A 22391-nucleotide genomic window follows, 5' to 3' on the forward strand; every position below is an offset into this window, starting at 1 on the left:
TTTTCAAGTATCCTTGGTTCTTTTCATTGCAGAATGGTATTAGAAAACAAGACCTGTCTGATAGGTGTGCTTGTTGCTACTGAGGTGTCATTGCTTCTGGACCCTCTCAACTGACAGAGCAAGGAAATATATGTGTTTATACTAACCTGTCTATATGCACATATCTGTAAATATCTCTGTATGCATGTGTATATATATTCATACTGATTTTTACCACATGGATCATTCATGCCTTCCCCCTTTGCTTATCTATAACCTTCTATTCCAATAAGCAGAAATCTGGTTCCCACCATCTGCTATCCATTTATTTAATTATTCAATGCCAGTTGTTCAATTCCAGTCCATGTATGTAATGGCTTCACAATTTTTAACCTGTAGGGAACAACTTAATCAGCTATAGCATAGTACTTATGTACAGTTTCCTTTGCTTTTTCTGCATCAGTTGATAAAGTCATAAGATTTTTATTTTTTATATATGATAAATTACACTGATTTTTGAACTATGAGCCAGTCTTGCATACTTGGAAAAAAAATGTCACTTGGGTCATGATATATAATACTTTCTATATATTGTCAGGTAAAATTTGCTAATATGTTTTGAGAATCATTTTGTTTACATTCATGAGAGATATTGTTGTGCAGTTTTCTTATGATGTCTTCATCTGATTTTATTGTTAGAGTAATGCTGGACTTGGATAGTAGGTTAGGAAGTATTCTTTTGCTTCTAATTTTTGGAATACATTGTGCAAACTTGGTATTATTTTGCCTATATCAAAGGCAGAAGTGTTTATCTAAGGAAATTTACAGGAAAACTTTGATGGGATACATTAGATTTGTTTCCATTACAGCAGATTCTTTCAGCGTGAATAAAAGTTACTATCAGTTCTCATGATTTTCTGAAAGTATTTGAGATTACTAAAAGAATAAAATCAATGTAAAGCAACTTCACATTATATTATAGATTTGAAGAATATGCTTGTTTCAGGGAAAATTTACTGAGATTAGTCTAATCAACATGCTGTAGTCTGGTGCAGGAAGAAGGAAGAATGAGGACTTCTGCTTAGCTGATAAGTTAGACTACTTCATACCTGAGAAGCAACAATGAGCATAGATGGAGGTTTCTTCTTTACTCAGAGCGGTGTCGACTCTCACCCTGGTTTACCAAGTATGGTCTCATTTTTCCTATTGTCCAATCAACTTGTCCAGTTTGGCATTAGTCCTGGATTTTTCATTTTTAAAGAAGTATTGTTAATGGTTGTATGAAAATAAATTCAGATGTTTGAGCCAGACTTCCACAGTGTACATCCAGCTTCTCCTTTGGTTGTCATCTAACCCCGTAAATAAACCTATATGTTCTACATGACACTAATTTTTTTTAAATAAACAAGTCCTCTACGTTTTGCTTGTTTTTGTTAAAACCCGTTTGGAAATATTTAATCAAATATCAAATAAATGTTGGATCGAAAGACGTCAACTTTGAAAGCTTTGAGTGAGTTCCAGGTAGGGAAAATGAAGTTTACATGTAGAAAGCATTTATCCCTATGAAAACATGGAAGAGACTACAACATACATAGATTTATAATTGCACTGTGGAATACTTGGCCTTGTGGGAAGAGTCTTTTGGTGGAGTTTCCATTTTTAATTTGATATGTTATTACTAAGTACTGCAACAGAATATTAAAATACCTGTGGACTTTCGACATTTAGACTTGACAAAACTTTCAAAAAATCGTAAACACAAGGAACAGTACTCTGGAAAACTGAAGGTGCCCTTTGTACATGGGAAATATTCACACATTCACTTTAAATATTTTTGTGTTGAGAATACGCTCTACTGAACAGATTTTGCTCTTAGGTTAGCAGGTACTATGGCACTTAGAGAAATAATATTTTTTCTATTAAAACTATTACGATCTATGGAAAAGAGTCAAAGTTGTTAACAATTTCAAATGTGCTAATCATAAGATGCAATTTTGAAAATTAAGACTAATATAACCATATTAATAAACTACACTCTCATAATTATGCACTTTTGGTGTGAACCAAAAAATATATATTTGAATATGAATTGTGGTGGTGGTAAAAGCATTAACAGACTAGACGGGGGGTGTGGGTAGGTACTGCTGTTAGGAGCTGAGAAAAGAAACTATGGCTGCTCTCTTGTGTGCACCATATTTTGAGTCTGAAAAGAGGAAGCCAAAGCTGGGAGGAGCTCGGTGAGGGGGTCCTCCAGCAGCCAGGCAGCATGGCGGCCTTGGAGATGCATGTGTGCGAGACGGATGGTTGCAGCAGCGAGGCCAAGCTCCAGTGTCCCACCTGCATCAAGCTGGGCATCCAGGACTCGTACTTCCGCTCACAGGAATGTTTTCAAGGAAGTTGGGTTACTCACAAGTTACTACATATGAAAGTAAAAGATGAAAAGGCCAAGCGAGAAGTGTCTTCCTGGACTGTGGAAGGGGATATCAACACTGACCCATGGGCATGTTATTGATATACTAGTAAACTCAGACCACATTATCCACTGATGTCAAGGCCAGTGCCAAGTCATAGTCCAAGACCAGATTATGCTGATCACCCTTTAGGAATGTCTGAATCTGAGCAGGCTCTTAAAGGTACTTCTCAAGTTAAGTTACTCTCATCTGAAGATATAGAAGGGATGCTACTGCTATGTAGGCTTGCTAGAGAAGACTATGTGGACATTGATGCTGGGGTGATTAAACCAGGTGTAACTACTGAAGAAATAGATCATGCTGTACACTTAGCATGCATTGCAAGAAATTGCTATCCTTCTCCCCTGAATTATTATAATTTTCCAAAGTCTTGTTGTACTTCAGTGAATGAAGTGATCTGCCATGGAATTCCAGAGAGATGGCCCTTGCAAGAAGGTGATATTGTTAATGTGGACACTACTCTTTATCACAGTGTTTATCATGGGGACCTGAATGAGATGTTTTTTGTTGGAGACGTGGATGAGCAAGCATGGAAACTGGTTCAGACCACGTGTGAGTGCCTGATGCAAGCCACTGATGCAGTGAAACTTGGTGTTCAATACAGAGAATTGGGAAACATTATCCAGAAGCATGACCAAGCAAATGAATTTTCAGTTGTTCAAAGCTATTGTGGGCATGGAATCCACAAATTTTTTCATACAGCCCTCAATGCACCTCACTAGGCCAAAAATAAAGCAGCTGGAGTGATAAAGGCCGGCCACATATTTACAATTGAGCCAATAATTTGTGAAGGTGGAAGGCGGATGAAAGCTGGATGGATGGCTGGACAGCAGTGATGAGAGATGGGAAGCTGTCTGCCCAGTTTGAGCACAACCTGCTGGTCACGGACACTAGCTGTGAAATCCTAACCCCGTGACTCGATAGCTCGTGGCCTCATTTCATGTCCCAATTTTAATTTCTCCTGAGATGGTACATCTTGGTGATAACTTCTGGCTGTACTTTGCATTTTATTGAGAGTACAGAATGGAAGATGAAATTTTTTAATTACTTGTTTTGTTTTGATTATAGATAAGGAAGGACTACAGCATTTGATGTGTGTCCTCAAGAACTTGGGTCTGAAAAAGCCAAGAAGAATAAAGGAAGCATTTCTCCATTCTTCTCAATGCTCCCCTCTCCCCACAAAAAAAGTCTCTGCACACCCATTTTCTTATGTTCCCTTTGAGCAGTTTTACTTAAACCTGCTCCTAAGTTGATTTTATCACTGCCACGACTGGGCCATTAGAGCCAGCTATTTTCCAGGTGAATGTTGGAGACGAGAATCCTTGGAACTTTATCAAAATACATTGCTCCCGATTTTTTTATTATATATGTATGGAACTATATATATATACATTTTAAATTCCATATATGTAATTACTGAACACTATATGACCTGGGGTTTGTGTTGATTCTGCTCTGACAAGGTCAAAAGCTGTCATAAATGGACTTGTCATTTCCAGTGATTTAATCCCCATCTGGGAATTGGCCTCCCTTCCCCCTGCTAATTATTTACTTTATAGTTGTGTGTAAGGAAGCACTCAGTCAGCGAGACTTGCCAATGTGGATTCTGTGAGTGAATGGATGTGGAAAAATTCACTTTGGAAAAAGGTTATCAGATTTAAAAAAATCTAGTTTATGGCAAAAATAGCCATGTTCCAAGTGGAAGCTGGCTGTGCAGAGAATGAGATTTTTGTAATCCATTGCTATTTCAGACCTCTGTTTGGTCCTAATGGGAGGAAAAACGCTCCCTTCCCCTCTCTGTCTTATTTCAAGGTCATCCCTTGGAGATATTCAGAGAAGGGTGGAAGGTGCACTGTGGATGTTGATGGGGAAAGACAGTTCTGAAATCTCTCCAGCAGTGAGCAGAGTCTGGAAATTCTAACGTTTAGTAAACCTGGTGGTGATGAGAAACGAACCTCTTTGGAGACTGGACTGTTCCCTTGCAGAAGGGATACAGCTGTCCTTGGTGTGCTGAAAACACACTTCTCCTTTACAAAGTTTGGAATCTCATTAGAAATGACCTCAGCTGCCCAACATCTGTGTTCCTTTCAGTAGTCCAGTCCAAATGGGAGTGTATCCGGTGAAGACATATCAGATCAAAGTCATTGTCATTAGAGTGTACTTGATTACTGGGTATCTGGTAACTTTATTGTAAGATAATTTGATATCACTGACATGTTACACTTGTACGAGAACACCTTTCCCAGAGTGCCTCAGACATTTATCACTTTAAAGGAATTATGATAATGTTTTCATTACTTTTATTATTTTAATGATTTAGTAAAGTGGCTGAATTTGGTATAGACTTTTGGGGGTATGTGTGTGAAGCTTTTTAACAAACTGTAATATTTGTGAATGGAATGCCTTGCAACATGAATGTTAATATAATGTGTAAAGTGAGATTTTAAAAGTTTGAATGATTATCCTGCCAAAAGAAAAAAAAAAGCTGATAAGGGATTGTGTACACCCAGGTGGAGGGTGTAGTCATGCATTCACATACAGCCTGCACGTGAAGCAAGCGGACCATGCAGAAACAAATGGCTTCATGATTTCATTAGCTCCATGATCAGAAACAATATTAATTAATTGAAGGGAGATCCAGACCCACCTCCTATTCCCACCGAGATACAGATACTGTCACATAATTGCATTTCTTCCCCACACCCAACTCATCCCTACTCCTGGAGAAGTGAGAAGATGCAGGTCACACCACACCTTGTCTTCTCTCTCTCTCGGGAGCTCACTATAACTGGGCAGAAGAGAAGAAATGGCAATGATTGATTCCTAAATGTAAGAGTATTATTTATCCCAATAGAAGTGATATTTAATAGCTGCATTAAACTACAAACTCCAAAATAACTTTATTTTTTTTTTTATCTAATCTCTAGAATGAATGGGGAAGAGTGAGTAGGACAATGGCAATGTGGCTTAAAAGGGGCAAGGTTGATAATGATTACTAGAATAAAACCTGTCCTATCTTTGCACTTCACTGAATTCACAAGAAAAGATAAAATACTCTGAACATCCACCCACATTCTAATGCCAGATGATTCAGAATTGGCCTTTACCTTTCCTTATTCTCTATCTCACAAGCCTTATTGATTTTATTGGGTTGTTTTGTTTTTGTTTTTATATTGAGCTATAGAAGCTGTTGGTATATTTTGGGAATTAAGCCTGTGTCAGTCACATCGTTCACAAATATTTTCTCCCATTCCATACGTTGTCTTTTCATTTTGTTTATGGTTTCCCTTGCTGTGCACAAGCTTTTAAGTTTAATTAGGTCCCATTTGCTTATTTTTGCTTTTGTTTCCATTACTCTAGGAGGTGGATTATAAAAGGTCTTCCTGCAATTTATGTCAGAGTGTGTTCTGCCTATGTTTTCCTCTAGGAGTTTTATAGTATTTGGTCTTACATTTGGGTCTTTAATCCATTTTGAATTTATTTTTGTGTATGGTATTAGAGAATGTTCTAATTTCATGCCTTCATATGTAGCTGTCCAGTTTTCCCAGCACCATTTATTGAAGAGACTGTCTTTTTTCCATTGTATATTTTTGCCTCCTTTATCGTAGATTAATTGACTATCAGTGTGTGGGTTTATCTCTGGGCTTTCTATCCTGTTCCATTGATCTATTTGTCTATCTTTGTGCCAGTACCATACTGTCTTGATTATTGTAGCTTTGTAGTGTCTTTTCCTTTCTGTGTATTTCCTGAGAATGTTAACTTCTTTCCAGCACCACCACCATCAGCCCTCACCAGAATTAATGCAGTTTTCTCCCAACTGTTCTCCCTGTCTCCATGTTAGCTCCTCTCCAAGTTATATTCCACACAGCAACCATAACATTAAAGAGCATAACCACACAGGAATTAATCATTTCAATCTATTGCTCTTTTATTTCTATGAAGTGGCTTCTTCAGAAAATAAAATCCAAGGTCATTTACATGATCTAATTGGCCCTGTGAACGACCTTTATCTACCGTTTCAGCTTCATTTCCTACCACTCAATTTTTTTCTCACTATACCCCAGGTGTATCTATCTTCTATTTCCTGATAATCCAACATCAACTCTTATCTCCCAGTACCTTCATACTTGCCCTCTACCTGGGTTGTTCATCTGCTATGCTTCACCTGGATAACTCCTACTAATCCTTCCTGCTTCAACTAAGTGTCACTTCCTTCATCTTCCAACGCTTGAATTCTCCCAGACCATTTTGAGTCTGCTAGAATTAGCTATTTTCACTTTGCACAGTTCATTATGATTTTAGTTAAATACATTGTGCCACTATGTGTTTCATATCTGTTTTGCTTTTAGACCATAATTTCTATGGCAGAATGAGAAGGAGTGAGGGAAAACCCACACCAGCCTTGTTAACTGAATATTTGAAAGAACATGGACCAGATGGCATTCTTGAGAGTGTTATCTGGGAAAGAAAATTCTCTGTTATCCAAATGGTGATGGAAGCATTGGCCATTCAACACCATGGGGAGTCTCCCTCTTTCCCAGTGGTTTTATAACTTCTTATAAGTCATTTTGTCAGCCCCTCCAGAGCCCGGCATAAGCTGACAGATTCAGGAATCTAAGCTGGAAAAGTGTGACTCTGTTGACTAACACATGAATCCATTCCAGAAAACAAGGATTGTATTACCAGTTTCGTCAGTAATTTTCTCTGTGCTCCTGAGCAAAGTACTCAGCATTTTCAAGCACAACTTCATCCCTTCAGCAAAATGCTGACTTGGCTCCTTAGGGAAATAACATATTGTAGTGCATTTCAGATTTAAAAAAAATGGTATTGAAATGCAAAGCAATTACTTTCTTATGATGTAATATTGATCACAATCCAGCTATCTTATTGACCCAACAACACATTAATTATTGATATCAATTGTTTGCCTGAATCTAATTCAATTAAATGTTGTCGTTATCACCCTCATGGTAAAGTTGCGTTTATCACCAGGACTGCTAGACAGTTTGAATGTCCTGCCAGGTGTTGCTTTGTGAGTGGGTTGCTTCATAGCTAAACACATGCCAGAGAATGATGGGCTTGATTCTAGTAGGATGTGAAGGGCACACTCAAATGCCTCACTAGATTTCTCCTAAATTGTGACATGTTCAGTAAAACACTTAAACTATTAAAAGGACTCCTTCCAAATACTCCAAAGGGGCGGGGGCTTGGCTGCTTCCCCAAATTTCTAAAGGCACCTAATTCTTCTTGATTTAAAAAAGTATCACTACTTAGCAAACTATATGTTAAGTAGATTCAAATTAGCTAAACTAGACCACCTGATTTTATTTTTATTGTCTTATATATCCAAGCTTGTTAACAGAAATTACAGTGCCAGAAAATCTTTGCTATCATATAAGAAAGCAAGAAAATCTACCACAAACAAGGTGATGAATGTTAACTAGATACATTGTAGTGATCATTTTGCAATATATACAGAGTCATTTATTGTACACCTGAAACTAATATAATGTTAAATGTAAATTGTACTTCAGTTTCAAAAGAGAAAGTCCAATGATATATAACCAAATTCATCGTTAAAAAATAATATATTCTTGAGATGAACACTCTCCTGTACCAGGCAATTGATTTTGTTTAATATATAGAAAAACCAAATATATATTTGTGGATTTTGACATTGGGACAAATTCACAAGAATTATACAGCACCATATATTGGTTTAATAAAAAGAAAGGCTTTAAATGATCCAAGAATAAGGTGAACTATATAGTGAATTCCTGGTCATGGGGAATATAGGCCTAATGATCACTGTCAGATAAAAATCCCATATGATCCAGATGGTTTATTAAAGGATGTCTGATAGCACCCCTGCCTTCAAATTTCCAAATGTGGGCCATAGAAATAAATTCTGCCCCTAGCTAACATTCACAGCCTTGACTATTGCTATATTAGTTATCCACAACAGAGTTCATGTTCAGAGTCTCTAATGAACTTGCAGTCAGATGGTGCCTGGAGCTGCAGTACTCTGAAGGCTTAAATGGGCTGATGGATCCAATTTCAAGGTGTCTCTCTTGCATGCATGGCAAACTGGTGCTGGCTACTGGCCAGGAGACCCAGTTCCTCTCAATGTGGGCTATTTCACAGGAGTACTTGGAAGTCCTCATGACGTGGTGCTCACCCCAAAGGTGAAAAATCCAAAAGGTCAAGGAAGAAGCTACAATGCCTTTATAGCTTAGTCTCAAAAGGCACATATTGGCACTTGGATAAATGTGGGAGGGAATGACAGATTGGCATAGATATTAGGAAGCAAGGCTCATTGGAAGCCATCTTGGAGATTAGCTACTCTAGTCCAGCTTCTGCATTCAATCTTTCCTGTCTATCTCACATGTAAAGCACACGTATGCTTCGTTGAGAGACAATTCTTCAAAGGTCTTTCACATTTGTGCACACCTTATGAGCAGAAGGACTGACTGCCTTTTGTTTCAGACTCTCTTTTCGGGGGTGTTTGTATAATGAGCACCATGAACAATACAGTTTTTTTCCTCTAGAGGAAAAGACAGGTTTGTTTATAACCTTAAAATGCAGTATCTTCCTCTGAAGCAAAGTAGATGAATGCTTATTTTATGGTAAGATAAATATAATGTCTTCCTCTGGACGAAGGACAGGGAAGCTTTCTGTTATTTAAAAATATGGGTTTCCTAAACTCAGTGTTTCTCTCCTGTAATGCAACCAACTGCGTGCAGATACCTACCTGAGCCTAACTGCATTGTCTCCATGCTACTTGGGTGTAGGGAACTGACACCATTATACTTATGGTCATGCTTCTTGCTGTGCATTGAGTAATAAAGTGCTTTTTCTCTGACCAGGGTACCAGCATCCTTGAAATTGTGGCAAGGCAACATGTTACCATGTAAGTATGGTACACCATCCCCCAGTCTTATCCCATTACAGCAGCAGCTTGAAGACCAGGATCCTGGCATCCAAATCAGATCCAGGTGCACAGGTGTAACCTCAGATACAGCTCTGCGAGGGCAGCTCCTTGAATTTAGTTCCTCTCAGTCTGAAGACCTATGAACTAGAGGCAAGTTATGTCTCCATATACTCAGCATGCAGTGGGGACAGGTGTAGCATAACTGCTGTAGACCATCCTCTTCAAATAGGGGGACTAGGAGGCACACATGAATAATTTCCCCATTGTAAAAATCTCCATAGGAAAATCCTGTGGGGCACATAATGCCAGTTCCTTGACGAGGGCTCAGTATGACTGCCTGAAACCTTGGTAAAGTCTCTGGGCTCTTGGTTCTGACCTCTTAGGCATCCTTCCTTTTGGATTAGAGATAGCTAGTGTTTGCCCTGAACTACCTGAGTAGCTTTCCTAGCTTGCTTTTTGTTCATAGTAATTGAGGAATCCACAGCCTCTTTGTATTTTATACTGACTCTGTCCGTTTTGGTCCAAGCTGGTGGTGTCTCATCTAGTACAATTATAGTAAAAGTTTGTGGGTCTTTTATGGATTTTTCAGGGATTCATTTTACTGGAAAATAGACACACAAATCTTTTGCTTCCTATAAGCCTGCTGTAGGACAATGCCTTATGATTCTTAGAATTTGTATTTGTTTTTAAATTGATGATACATGGGATGTATGCCCTTAATATCCTTAGAGGGGCTTTGTTCTGTTTGAGACTTCATCTTACATATTTCTGGGATCATTACAAAAGGCTCAATATTTACATCCTGGACTTCACCAGTGAACCATGTTTTACTGACAGTGTCCTGGGTTTGATCTTTGCCTGGAAGCCTTTTTTAAATTTTAAGATCTTTTACTATCTGGAAGACTAGCGGTGAGAAATAGTTTTATATTTGAACCCAACAGCCCTGGTTCCTTTACCTTTAGCAGGTTTTTTTTTTGTTTTCCTTTACCTTTCTCTCCTCTCTTACGTGTTGCTATTTGTTGCTACAGGAAGCTGGGCAGCACTTCAATACCTTGCCTAGAAATCTCCTTAGATAGATCATTAAGTTAATTATGTACTCTGGTGGGGGGTTGTGGTTTCCCACCTTACACAGGAAATAATATTACTAAATTTCCTGCCATTTTAAAAATGTGATCTCTTTCCTCCATTTTCCTCAAATTATGTTAAACACTCACTGAGAGCCTTCATGAAGGCCATCACTCACGTTTAACAGTCTCTTCAAAGCTTTTTAGGATTTTATTAACACTCTTCCAAGGTACTTGCAGCTTCTGCCCACTGCTGGGTTGCACCACCAATCCCACATGTTTTAGAATTTTTTTTTTTTATCACACCACTTCACTTTTTTGTACCAAAATCTGTACTAGTTACCTCTTTTTGTGTAGCAAACCATCCGAAATTTGTATCTTAAAAAATAATCATTCATTATCTCCCAAGGTTTCTAGCAGTCAAGAATTCAAGAACAATTTGGTAGGGAAGTTCTGACTTGAAGTCTTTTGTTGAGTTCCAGTCAGATTCTGGCCTGGGTTAAAGCTATTTGAAGGTTTGACTGGGTCTGGGTTATTTTCTTTCAAGATGTTTCCCTGACTTTTCTATGAAATAGTCACTGGCTTTGGATCAAGGACCTCTATTCCTCTCCATATGGGTCTCTCCTTGGGGGTGTTTGGGTGACCCTACAGAACAGTGTCTGGTTTAGCCCAAAGAAAGTGATTTGAGAGACCAGGGTGGAAAGTGTAATATTTTTAATGACCTAGTGATAACTTCCATAAACTTCACTGATCACACCAAGCCAGCTCTGACTCAATGTGATGGCATGTAGACCACATTAAAGAAGTGAGGACCACTGGAGATCTTCTTGCAGGCCTACTATTATTGCTACCAGTCATGAATCTAGAAATTTAAGAGTTCTCCATGACCCATGAAGAAGAAAGTGGTGAGAAGAAAACCATTTATGTGCTGGGTATTTTTGATCAGAGGAATATAGTCAGACTCAAAATTTTGCGATTTAAATGTGGAAACAAGGGATGATCCCAAATCCTGTTATCAGGTTGAAATGTGCATGTCTGTATGTCTGTGTTTTTAACTTTTTTACATGAAACATGGGATTTAAAAAATATATATAGATATAAGCCTTTTATTTTGAAATAATTTCAAATTTATAGAGAAGTTGTAAAGATAGTATGGAGTTCCTGTATACCTTTCACCCAGTTTTCCCTAATATTAACATCTTATATAACTGTGGTACATTTGCCAAAACCAAAACATTAACGTTGGTGAATCATATGGATTAAACTGCAGCTTAGTTTGGATTTCACCAGTTTTTCCACTGATGTCCTTTTTCTGTTCCAAGATTCAGTCTAGGAAACCGCATTACATTTAGAGAATGTAAAGTGTCACATCCCCCTCTTGAACCACACCTCATGTTCCCAGCTCTCGTGCTCCCTCTCTCCCACCACAATCATTTCAAACCTTTTTGAGATGTCCAGTCCCTCATCTCTTTCCTTTTTCCATTCATTCTCCTCTTGGCTTTACTTAATTCTCTATACACCTGGACCACAGGTTTCACTACACTGGTGGTCATTCAGTTTTCACTGTATCAGTTCTCCACCTTCCACAGGTTTTCACTATCCATCAACAGAAAACTCCATCTCTGGTTAAATGAAGTCTCCAAATCTCCCCCCAACCCATCCTTACATTGGTGAGCACTCTTAGAGAATACATACCTGCAGATTAGGACCTCTGAAAGTTCACACTGTCTAATCGCCAAGTTTCCTCAGTGCTCCCTGGCAGTTCTCCTGAATAGCCCTCATCACCATCCCCTATTTAGAATGGTTCTAAGAGTCAATCACTATGTTACACTTTTTATACTATTACACCTACCCCCATCACCATTCAGAAAACTGTCTCTCCAACTTCACTTAGGAAATACAGGAATTAGGAAGAACGTACCAGACTTCTTCCATAGCTGTACCCACCCTGACTCCACACTTTCTGGCACCTGCTCTCACCTTTCCTTACCCCCTGCTCAGTGGAGGAGGCTTTGATTTTGACCATGGACGGTCATCCACATCATACTTGTGATGTACACTCCTTCTGCTCCTTGGAACCTCACCCCATGAGTCATCCCAGCTCTGCATCAATCTGTAACCTCTCCCCACTTGCTGCTCTGCTTCCTCCTGCCCATGGGTTCGTGTTCATTTCCTGCCTCAGAAAAACTCTCCTGCAATCCTACTTCCCCCCTTGCCTACTGCCCTAAAGACATTTCTTTGGTTTTCAGATGCTGTCTTGGGACCTACATGCATTGTTTTGGCTTCACTTTTCATCATTCACTCCTCAATCTTGACAGTAGAGCATATGTCCCATTGCTCCATGAAGCTGATCTTGCTGAGGACACTAGAACCCGTATACTGTCAAATGTCACTGCACATCATCAATTATTTTTCCTGAGCTTGCTGCAGGATTGGACTCAATGACCTAGTCTTCCTTCCAAAGCACTCTGTCCTTTAGCATCCAGATGACAAGGACTCCGTCCTCTCCTGATCTTGCGGGTTGTTTTTTTTCCTCTTAATTTTCTTTCTCAATCTCCTTTGCAAGCTTCTTCTTTTCCACTTTTAATATTGGGGTTTCATCCTGGCTTCATTTTCTATTCTTTCTTCATGGTTAATGAAATGATCATACCAACCCCTCCTATAAACTATCACCCCGCTGGCTCCAGAATAAAATATACCAGGCTTAGGTTTCTTCATACCTAATTTATTTATAGAGCATGGATTTTCAAGTAAATAAGTTTTTTGAAACTTTTTTTTTCTGAAAACACATGTGTGAAAGTTATAAATATTCAAAAATATTTGAATTTGAAATAATTATTAAATTAAAATAATTTTAAAATTTCTTAAATTTTACTGACATTTTCTAAAAACTGGTTAATTACAGTTTGATATTATTTGAATGCTATTTCCTAGAGATACATATAGGGTAAAATTTTAAATACTTGTCATTTCTTCTTTTATTTTCACTCTTTCCTCATAAAAAATGTCAAATATTTATTCCTATTTGTGTTCTTCCCAGTGGTATTGCAAACTTTGGAAATATCATCAAAGTTATACCTGCAATTTGAATTTTCTATGTAATACTTATGCCAGAAATTTTAGTTTTTGCATAACTTAATACTCAAAAAAAGTTAGCCATAGTATTAGTCAATTTTTCCTGTATAAGAAACAACCACAAACTTTCAGTAGTTTACAGGGGTCCTGGGTCTGAAGGTGAGCTGTGGCTAAGCTGCTTTGGGCTGAGCTCAGCTAAGTCATACATTCCAGGCCTCCAGAATGTTTCCAGGGTGCTTTCCAGGTCTTCATTTGGGGGGCACAGGCTGAATAGGACAGGGACCACCTGAGGCCCAAGAGCCAAGCCCAACTTCACAAGCACATTTAAAACTTCTGTTGGATCAAGTCCAGTAATGTTCCCTTGGCTAATATAAGTCACATGGTCAAGTCCATCACCGATTTGGTAGAGAGGTGCATTCCACCCCAAGGAAAGGCACTGCACTGTTCCTTCCACATATAGTCCTACTATGGTGAGACAGCGCAGAATAAAGATATAATCTGACCCGCCAATACCAGTGTATAGCTATTAGGGTGGATCTTGAATGACCATTCTGATCATGGGGCATGAGCAGGAATCTGGGCTTCCAGATTATAAACACTAAACTTATGTTCAAGAAAATCATCTCCAGCATCTTCCCTCTTTATCAGCCAGAGACAGATCCTCCAAAATATGTATTATGCTCCAGCTTTTTTCAAGACACCAAAAATTCCACAAAAATATTCGACCTTTTCAGTGTACTGGCTTTTATCTCTTTAATTTAATTTTCTATAATTTGTTTCTGATGTGCCCTATATGGGAACTCACTCAATTTAAACTATCAGAAATCTATGGGTAATGAAAAATCACCAACAATTTTGAAAGACTGCCAAGACACAGACCAATCCTCCAACCCTGTTCTCAGACCCTTGAAAAAAGATGTACTCCAGCACAATTATGTCAGGGGGAAATAAGGAAGAAATGACCACTTCACCCAGTTCTAAAACATATCAGATATAGTAAATATGGAGTTACTCCCTATAATGCAATCTGTGATATTCTTAGGGTTAAAAGAATGAGCAAAAATTCCTCGGTATCTCATTCCCTGGATTATATTTTACTCAGTAAGACTGATTTTCATAAATCCATTTGGTCAGGAGTTTCCATTTACAGCCTATTTCCCCATAGCAATTTCATAAAATCCTACATTAATAAAGTCTTAATAAGCATTATCACCTCTCCCAAATGCCAAACACATTTGGGGAATTGTTAAAACAAGTTATTTGTTATGAGTTTAATCAGAAGATTGAATCAACTAAAAGGCTTTCAACTTCCGAGAGGAAATACAGATGTTCATGGTTTCCCATATGCACTGGATCCCAGACTCTTTTCCTGTGGAGCATCTTAGGCAATAGATTTCTGTAGAACAAGAAAGGGAAAGGCTTATCTAGGGAATGACCCATGAGAACATAACCCATATGCAGGGGGTGCTATCGTGGTGATTGGTCTCCAGTGGGACTTCCTGCTGGGAAAGCAGTGTATGCCCAGCCTCAAGGGACTGACAGACCCCACCCGCTTCAGATGAATACCTTAAGAACAGAATTTCATTAATGAGAAAATGTAGGGGGAGAGGGACGGGCCCTGGGATCCCAACCATTGCACGTTGCCTGAGAGGGTCCTCAGGTTCAGGTGGGGTCATTGTCTGTAATCACCTATTTGTCCCTTCACCAGTGTTGCATTTGTTCTGTTTCTAACAGACTTTGAAAACCAAATCAATTAGTCTTTTCTCTTCTAGATTCAGCCTCTTCCTATCACACATGGAGTTAATTTGTAGGCAGAATAGAAGCCTGTGTTCCACTCCATCTAAATTCTCCTTTCTGCTGTGAGCTTGAGCCCAAATAGTGGAAGGCAATATGATGATACTGTCTAATAAGGCAGACAACAAAGTACAATGAAGATGCTTCTCCTTATGTCTATAAATGAGCTATTATCAGAGGTGGAATCAGCAGGAAATCCTTAATGGAAAGAGATGAAGGTAGATTAGATAGACCATCCTGCACAGGCAACAGGGGTTGCACAGGTAGCTGAAGGACAGGGGGAGGGTAGTAACTATGTCTATCCCTGGCACAAGGGACTGAATGTGGTGCAGACTCAACAGACTGCTTTTAAATAAATGGTAACTACAAAGAACTGAGAATTGTCCAGCAGATGCCTCAGGCTTAGAGTCTCATGAATGTTGTGGGAGATGAAAAAAATTCTATTTTTGAATAAAATTTCCAGAGCAAGTGTTAGGTGATTTGCCAAAAAGCACAGTTTATCTTGATAAACTGTAATATTAAAAAAGGCAAAAAGTACAGCTGGCATGATCATTTCCCAGGTAATCAATGCATATGGAAAGAGGGGTCCTAAAAAGGGGAAATGATGAAACCTGGATATTAATGTTAAAACCGAGACAATCTTCTGCATTTCGTTATCATAAAGTGGCAGGCAATTAAATTAAGAGGGAAAACTTTTCTTAATTAGAACTATGCCTTGGCTCAGGGACATTCAAAAATGATATTTTGCAATAACATGCCCACAAGAAATCACACCCTTTCTGAAAAACAATCTGAGATTAAAACTATATTTTTAACATATTAAAATTCAAACCCTATATCAGAATATAAATTAAAAAGTATTTGTACATGTGTTCAGCTGTCTGGAGATTCCCCCTGACCCCAGCTGCCTCCAGTCATATGCTCCTGCAGGTAATAACTTTCAACAGGCTCTAGTTTCCTCATTCCTCAGATGGCTGTCATTATAACATTAATCATCATAAAATAATTTACGTTTTATGCTGACATTTAAATGTGCTTATATATCTATATCAGATTCTCTACCTCTAAGATAAACAATTTCTCATATTGGATAGGAGAAGAGCAGAGTGGGGGAGAGACAAAATGAGTGTGTATTGTCAACTTAAAAAATATGTACAACCTAGAAGTTGAGGGTTATGTTTTATTACTATTTTTTTTATTGAAGTGTGATTTTATTGAAGGTTGATTTACAATGCTGTGCAATCTCTGCTACACAGCAAAGTGACTCAGTTATACACATCTAGACATTCTTTTTTTATATTCTTTTCCATTATGGTTTATCTGTGGTGACCTAAATGAGAAGGAAATCCAAAACAGAGGAGGATATATGTATACATATAGCTGATTCGCTTTGTTGTACAATAGAAACTAGCACAATATTGTCAACCAACTAGACTCCAATGAAAAAAACAAAAAAGAGTAATCCTAAGAGTTCTCATCACGAGGAAAAAAATTTTTTCCATTTCTTTAATTTTGTATCCATATGACATGATGGATGTTCACTAAACTTATTGAGGTAATCATTTCATGAGGTATGTAAGTCAAATCATTTTGCTGTACACCTTGAACTCACAGTGCTGTACGTCAATTATGTCTCAATAAAGCATGAAGAAAAAAATAGAATAGTTTGCATCTACCAACCCCAAACTTCTAGTCCATCCCTCTCTCCTTCCCGACTCCCTTGGCAATCACAAGTCTGTTCTCTCTGTCTGTGAGTCTGTTTCTGTTTTATAGATCGGTTCATTTGTGCTGAGAGTTATGTTTTATTTGGAGAAATTTTTAGGACTCCAGGCCCAGGAGAGAGCATATCAAGTAACCCTGAGGGAACTGCTCCGAAGAGGTAAGGGGAGAGCTAATATATATAGGAGTTTTGCAACAAAGGGCAGGTAGTCTGAACTTCAAAAGATTATTGTTAATTAAAGAAACTAGATATCTCAAGTTAAGGTATTTAGTGCTTTTCTATGTATGGGAAGGTGCAAGAATCTGGGCTCACTGCAATCATTCCTTTGATATGCACCTTAGCTACATCCTGAGTTTCCTCAGGGCTCACCGTGAGGAGTGGCTGCAGTGTAATGGCTGCTGGGTGGCAGGTGTTCTTTCTTTCCTTCCTGAGTTCCCTCAGGACTCACCAAATCACATCGTCACTGATGACCCTGACATCCTTTGTTTACTGATATGGCAAGTAATATTCCATTTCTCAGTATAATATGTATAAAATTGAGAGCATTTCAAACATCCTCCCATGTGCTTGAATAAACACACCAAATAAATTATGAATTACAGTTAAGATTGACTCTAATCTTTCTCAAATTGGGAATTTAACACAGCACTGAACAAATATCATTATTCCCCTGAGATAGTAAGGGCTGGGTTACACAAAACCTGCAGCCTTCCTGCTCAATGAAAATAAAAATATTGCAAATCTAAGTCTAGGGGATTTAAATTTACAAGTTCAAATTTAAATACGCCACATGCTCAGGTATTTTTCTCTTCTTCTTTTCTTGAGCTGCAGTGATACATTTTGCAGAAATTCAGAAGTGCTGTTACCCCCTTAAAAGTGACTGCCAAAAATTACACTGCTGCCAGCCAATACACGCCTTGGAGTGAAGAAAACAGCAGGCTGAAACCTCTAATCCAATCTGAGTGAGATGGCATGGACTCCATTTCCTGCTTTGTCCCAGTAGCTGTTTCAGATGTGGCGGCTGACTCACCAATGGAATTGTTGTTTGTGCTTGTAAGGAATGTCACACACATGTGTCAGGGTTGGCCTTGTTCCCAGTGGCCACCTCGCTGTGATTCCAGGGTTCCTGTGGAGGCTCATCACCCTTCTCCAAATCTCCTCTTTTTCTCCACTCCCTTGCCAACGTAAAAAAAATGCACAACGTGAGAGGTGTGAGTTAAGTTTTATGTGGGGGAAAATGAGGACTACAGGCTGGGAGACAGCATTTCAGATAGCTCTGAAAAACTGCTCCCAAGAGGCGGGGGGGTAAGTTCAGTATAGATGTGATTTTGGTGAAGGGGGAGTCCATGCAATCAAGCACTTTTTTTTTTTTTTTTTTGCCGTACGCGGGCCTCTCACTGTTGTGGCCTCTCCCGTTGCGGAGCACAGGCTCCGGACGCGCAGGCTCAGCGGCCATGGCTCACGGGCCCAGCCGCTCCACGGCATATGGGATCCTCCCGGACCCGGGCACGAACCCGTGTCCCCTGCATCGGCAGGCGGACTCTCAACCACTGCGCCACCAGGGAAACCCAAGCACATATTTTTTGCAAAATGTTTTGCTAGTCTCATGAAAGTTTCTGCTAGTCACAAGTAGACATCACCATGAAGGATTTTAGTGCTTTTCTAGATACGAGGAGATGGAAGAATTGGGCTCATTAAATTGTCTCCTGAAAATATCTAACTATCTGAAGACCTGTTCTGCGAGTTTTTCCCAGAGCACAGAGGGCGTCATTTCTGCTCTCACCCTGAACTCCTTTCACGGGGTGTTGAAAATCAGCATCTACAGCGGCTCATGAGAGGTAGATGGCAAGTGACAATTTGTAGTTGACACCCTGAATCTTTTACTGTCTCAGCATTATAATCTTATAATAAAGGCCATTGTTGTGTGGATTATTTCCAAGATTAAGGTAAGGGCCAGCACTCTTTATCCAATTTTACTGTAGTTGGATATTTCCCATTCCTCTACATTCACAGTTTTAATAAATAGGACCAGACCCATGACTGAGGGTTTGTCAGAGAGAGTAGGGTGGGTCCGCGGGAGAAAAAGTGGATATGTGAAGTATCAGTACACAATTTTTCTTCTTTGAACATCTGTCAAAAAGCTAACATCTGTCAAAAAGCTTTCTAGAACTTCATGGGGGAAAAACAGATGGAATTTGCTCATAAATTAGTCCAAAAGGAAATCCATAGTCAGATTCAGAGTGGAGTTGAGCTTCCTTCTCAGTATTACACGTGGAAAGAATAACCGTGCTTTTGATCATCAAGGTCCATTTGGCAGACGCTTCTTATGGTCACACATTCCTTTGATGAGGAATTGGGACTTTGATCATTTGGGATTGACATTCAGCATTCTGTTTGCTCAGGCAGTCCTGGGTGTCATTTCAAAATCTAATTTGGATTTTGATTTGATTGGGAAAATGCTTTTCTCATTTGGATGTATAGTCCTCTGATGCTGGTAAAACTAATAATAACATTCTTAATGAGCGAAGTTGGTAGAGCAATTATTAACAAACTTTGGTCAGAATTGACATTAAGATCAAGTAAGATGGGACAAACAGAGAACCAATAGTAATTATAGTCTGTGTTAAACACTACAAATCTAAAAGGAAACAAGCAGTGAATTAAGTAAGAGAGTTTAATCTATATAGATGCAAAAGACCTGTCTCAAACTGCAGAATTAAAAAAAAAAAAAGAATTTAAAATCCTTGGAGACCATTAGGTCACAAAGTTCATTTTCCAGCTCTGGACTCCTGATTTTTCAGTTATTTGGGGATTTTTTAAAAATGTATTTTATTTTTAACTTTCCTAAGCAGAGATTTCATAGCTATTCAGATCACCCTTTAATATTAATGTGAAGCAACAGTGGCTCTGACGCCATAGGATTTAATTTAGACGGGGTGGTTTCATAAATCTATCAACAGTACTGGGGTGGAGAACCAATTTAGTTATTTTCTCCTTTGGGAGACTAGAGCATGCTGCAGTGATAATTTGAGATGCTGAGCCTTGAGTGGACCTTGTTTTCTATGCTGAGGAGCTAGCATTTTTTGATAGCTGTTTTATGTTACTGTCTAGACGAGATTACCCTTATATGAGACCCAGAGGAAGAAGGCATTAGTTCTAAGGGAGGGAACCATAATTTGTTCAGGGGAGGGGGGATTTCAGTTTGGAAATACTGATAATCAGTGGATGTTAGGATATGGTGATAGTCAGGGGAGCGCTAATGACATTTTGATAGGTGCATTCTTTATGGTAGATTACCATCCCCCACACTGTAGGACTTTTAGTAAACCTACCCTCCTCCCCATTGTGTCCCACTCAGGCATTACAGCGACCAAAATAGCTCTGCACACTTCTCCCACAGAGGGCAGTATTAACCACACTTGGGATTGAGGGTCTTACTGGGACTAGACCATGTAGAGCTTTCGATCATGTTGGTTTAGAGCCTCTGAGAAAGAGATCTCAATCCCACAGCCACATGGCATTTTATTTTAAAGGGTCCCTATGGGCTATGGCTGCATGTGTTTGGGTCAGAGCCAGTTCTCACAGGCTGCAACAAAGTTGTCGAGCTAAGCTGGCCTAGGCCAAGCACAGGCCATTCATTCTCAGTAAAACCAAAAAGGCACTTGGGTACCAGCAAATAAGTATGTCTTGGGGGTGATCATAAGCAATGGTAGGCATGTGAGCTGTCACTTGACATTGAACTACAAGGGCAAAGACATTGGGCCACAGAAACCTGAAAAGGCATTGTGGTCCACAGAGGGCTTGATTAGCAGGTGTACCTAAGGCAGGGCCTCCTGGTATAAATGCTTAAGGGGACAGTCTATTCCTCTCCAACAGACACCATGAGGAGGCCCAGCTCTACTCATGACTGGGTGGGAAATTTTACCTAATTCAAGAGTTCAATATTGCCATCTGATCTAAGATACATTTTCCAGTTGCTCTCCTGGGTAGGAACACATAGGAAGTGACCTCAAAGCCCCAACAGTTTCCCTGCTCAACAGAGATTCACATTCTGTAACTCACGCAAACTGTTGAGTATATTGTGATGATCAATTAATCTGAAATGAAGCCCTCACACACTAGGGTTTTGAGGGCTGGTGGAACTGCTGGAAATATTGGGTGGATTATTCTGAGGAACATTATGGCTTCACAGAGGAAGGAATTAAATTAATATCATTATGTCATAAAGTATGAGAATTTGGACAGAGACTGCTAATGGTTTCATATTAGATTTCATATTAGATAAACGTGATTTCAAAGACTGAAGATAGCATCTGACATGAGAAGTGAAAGGGAGTTATAATATGGGTTAAAACAAGACTTCACATCTGTGTTGCTTTGTTTCTTTATACAGCAGGTACACAAAAAGACCAAGTCACGTTTTGGGAGAATTGGTGTGGAATTTGGTAATGAAGAGTTCTGTTTCACTGAATTGTTTGAAGCTCTTTTGAGACAACATTTGCTGTAGTATTATCAAAATTCACCTGTGATCCAGCTCAGAAGTGAAGACTTTGGAGCATAATATGATGGCAGGTCTTAGTACCTTCTGGAAGGCAGTCACGCTGCTGAACAGTTTGCGCTGGTCAGGGGTGCTAGAGGAATGTGGACTAGTGTGTGGATGAGTTGGCCTCAGAACACAGAGATGGAATCCTTTAGATCCTTTTGATTGTTGCCCATTTCCCAGTTGCCCATGTCCTCTTGGCCATATCAGCCACAGCAGTGTAAATATTCATAGTCTATTAGCTTTAATCATCAATCAGTACGTAGGACCTACTCCACCTACTGATACTGGTAGCTATCCAATATCACTATCAATTCCAATATCCAATATGAATATCAACTCCAGAGTAGCAATTATGATACACAGCTCAAAATGGTTCGTTTTCTAATCTTCAGAGGTATTGACATTTGAATAATTTTTTAAAAGCCAGCGTAAAATTTCCCAGTTTCTCTCCTAAGCTAATCCTCTGCAATCCCATCAGGGATGTGAACCTTATCTTTAGTAATCACTGCACAGTACCACTCGGAATCTTAAAGCTCCTGTGGTTTGTAGCCACCTGGATCTCAGAGGCACCATCTCCCAGACAAGGGGACACAGGTTCCCTGTGGTTTCCCAGCTCCGTGGAGACATCTGGGTTCTGGGCATGGTCCAAGGCCCAGGAGGATTTAGTGTCATTGGTGCTTTAAGATCTTGAGAGTGTTTCCCTGAAGTGCAGACGGCCTCTCCTCACCATTCTCAAGATGATGCATTTGATCAGTGCCTTGGGAAAAACTAAAGCAGGGGTCACTTTAATCTTCATAAACCATCTTTATGGCTC

At 39.2% G+C, this 22391-nt stretch overlaps 1 pseudogene across 1 annotated transcript; it reads left to right on the top strand.

Annotated features, from left to right (window-relative positions):
- The first annotated feature begins 2245 nt into the window (after positions 1 to 2245).
- LOC309820815 (methionine aminopeptidase 1-like) lies at positions 2246 to 3405 on the top strand (annotated as a pseudogene). The gene has a single exon. The product of its transcript is annotated as a methionine aminopeptidase 1-like (transcript).
- The last annotated feature ends 18986 nt before the right edge of the window (positions 3406 to 22391 follow it).

The sequence above is a fragment of the Grampus griseus genome (assembly GCF_964374135.1).
Source record: "Grampus griseus genome assembly, chromosome: 3".
Classification (NCBI taxonomy): Eukaryota; Metazoa; Chordata; class Mammalia; order Artiodactyla; family Delphinidae; genus Grampus; species Grampus griseus.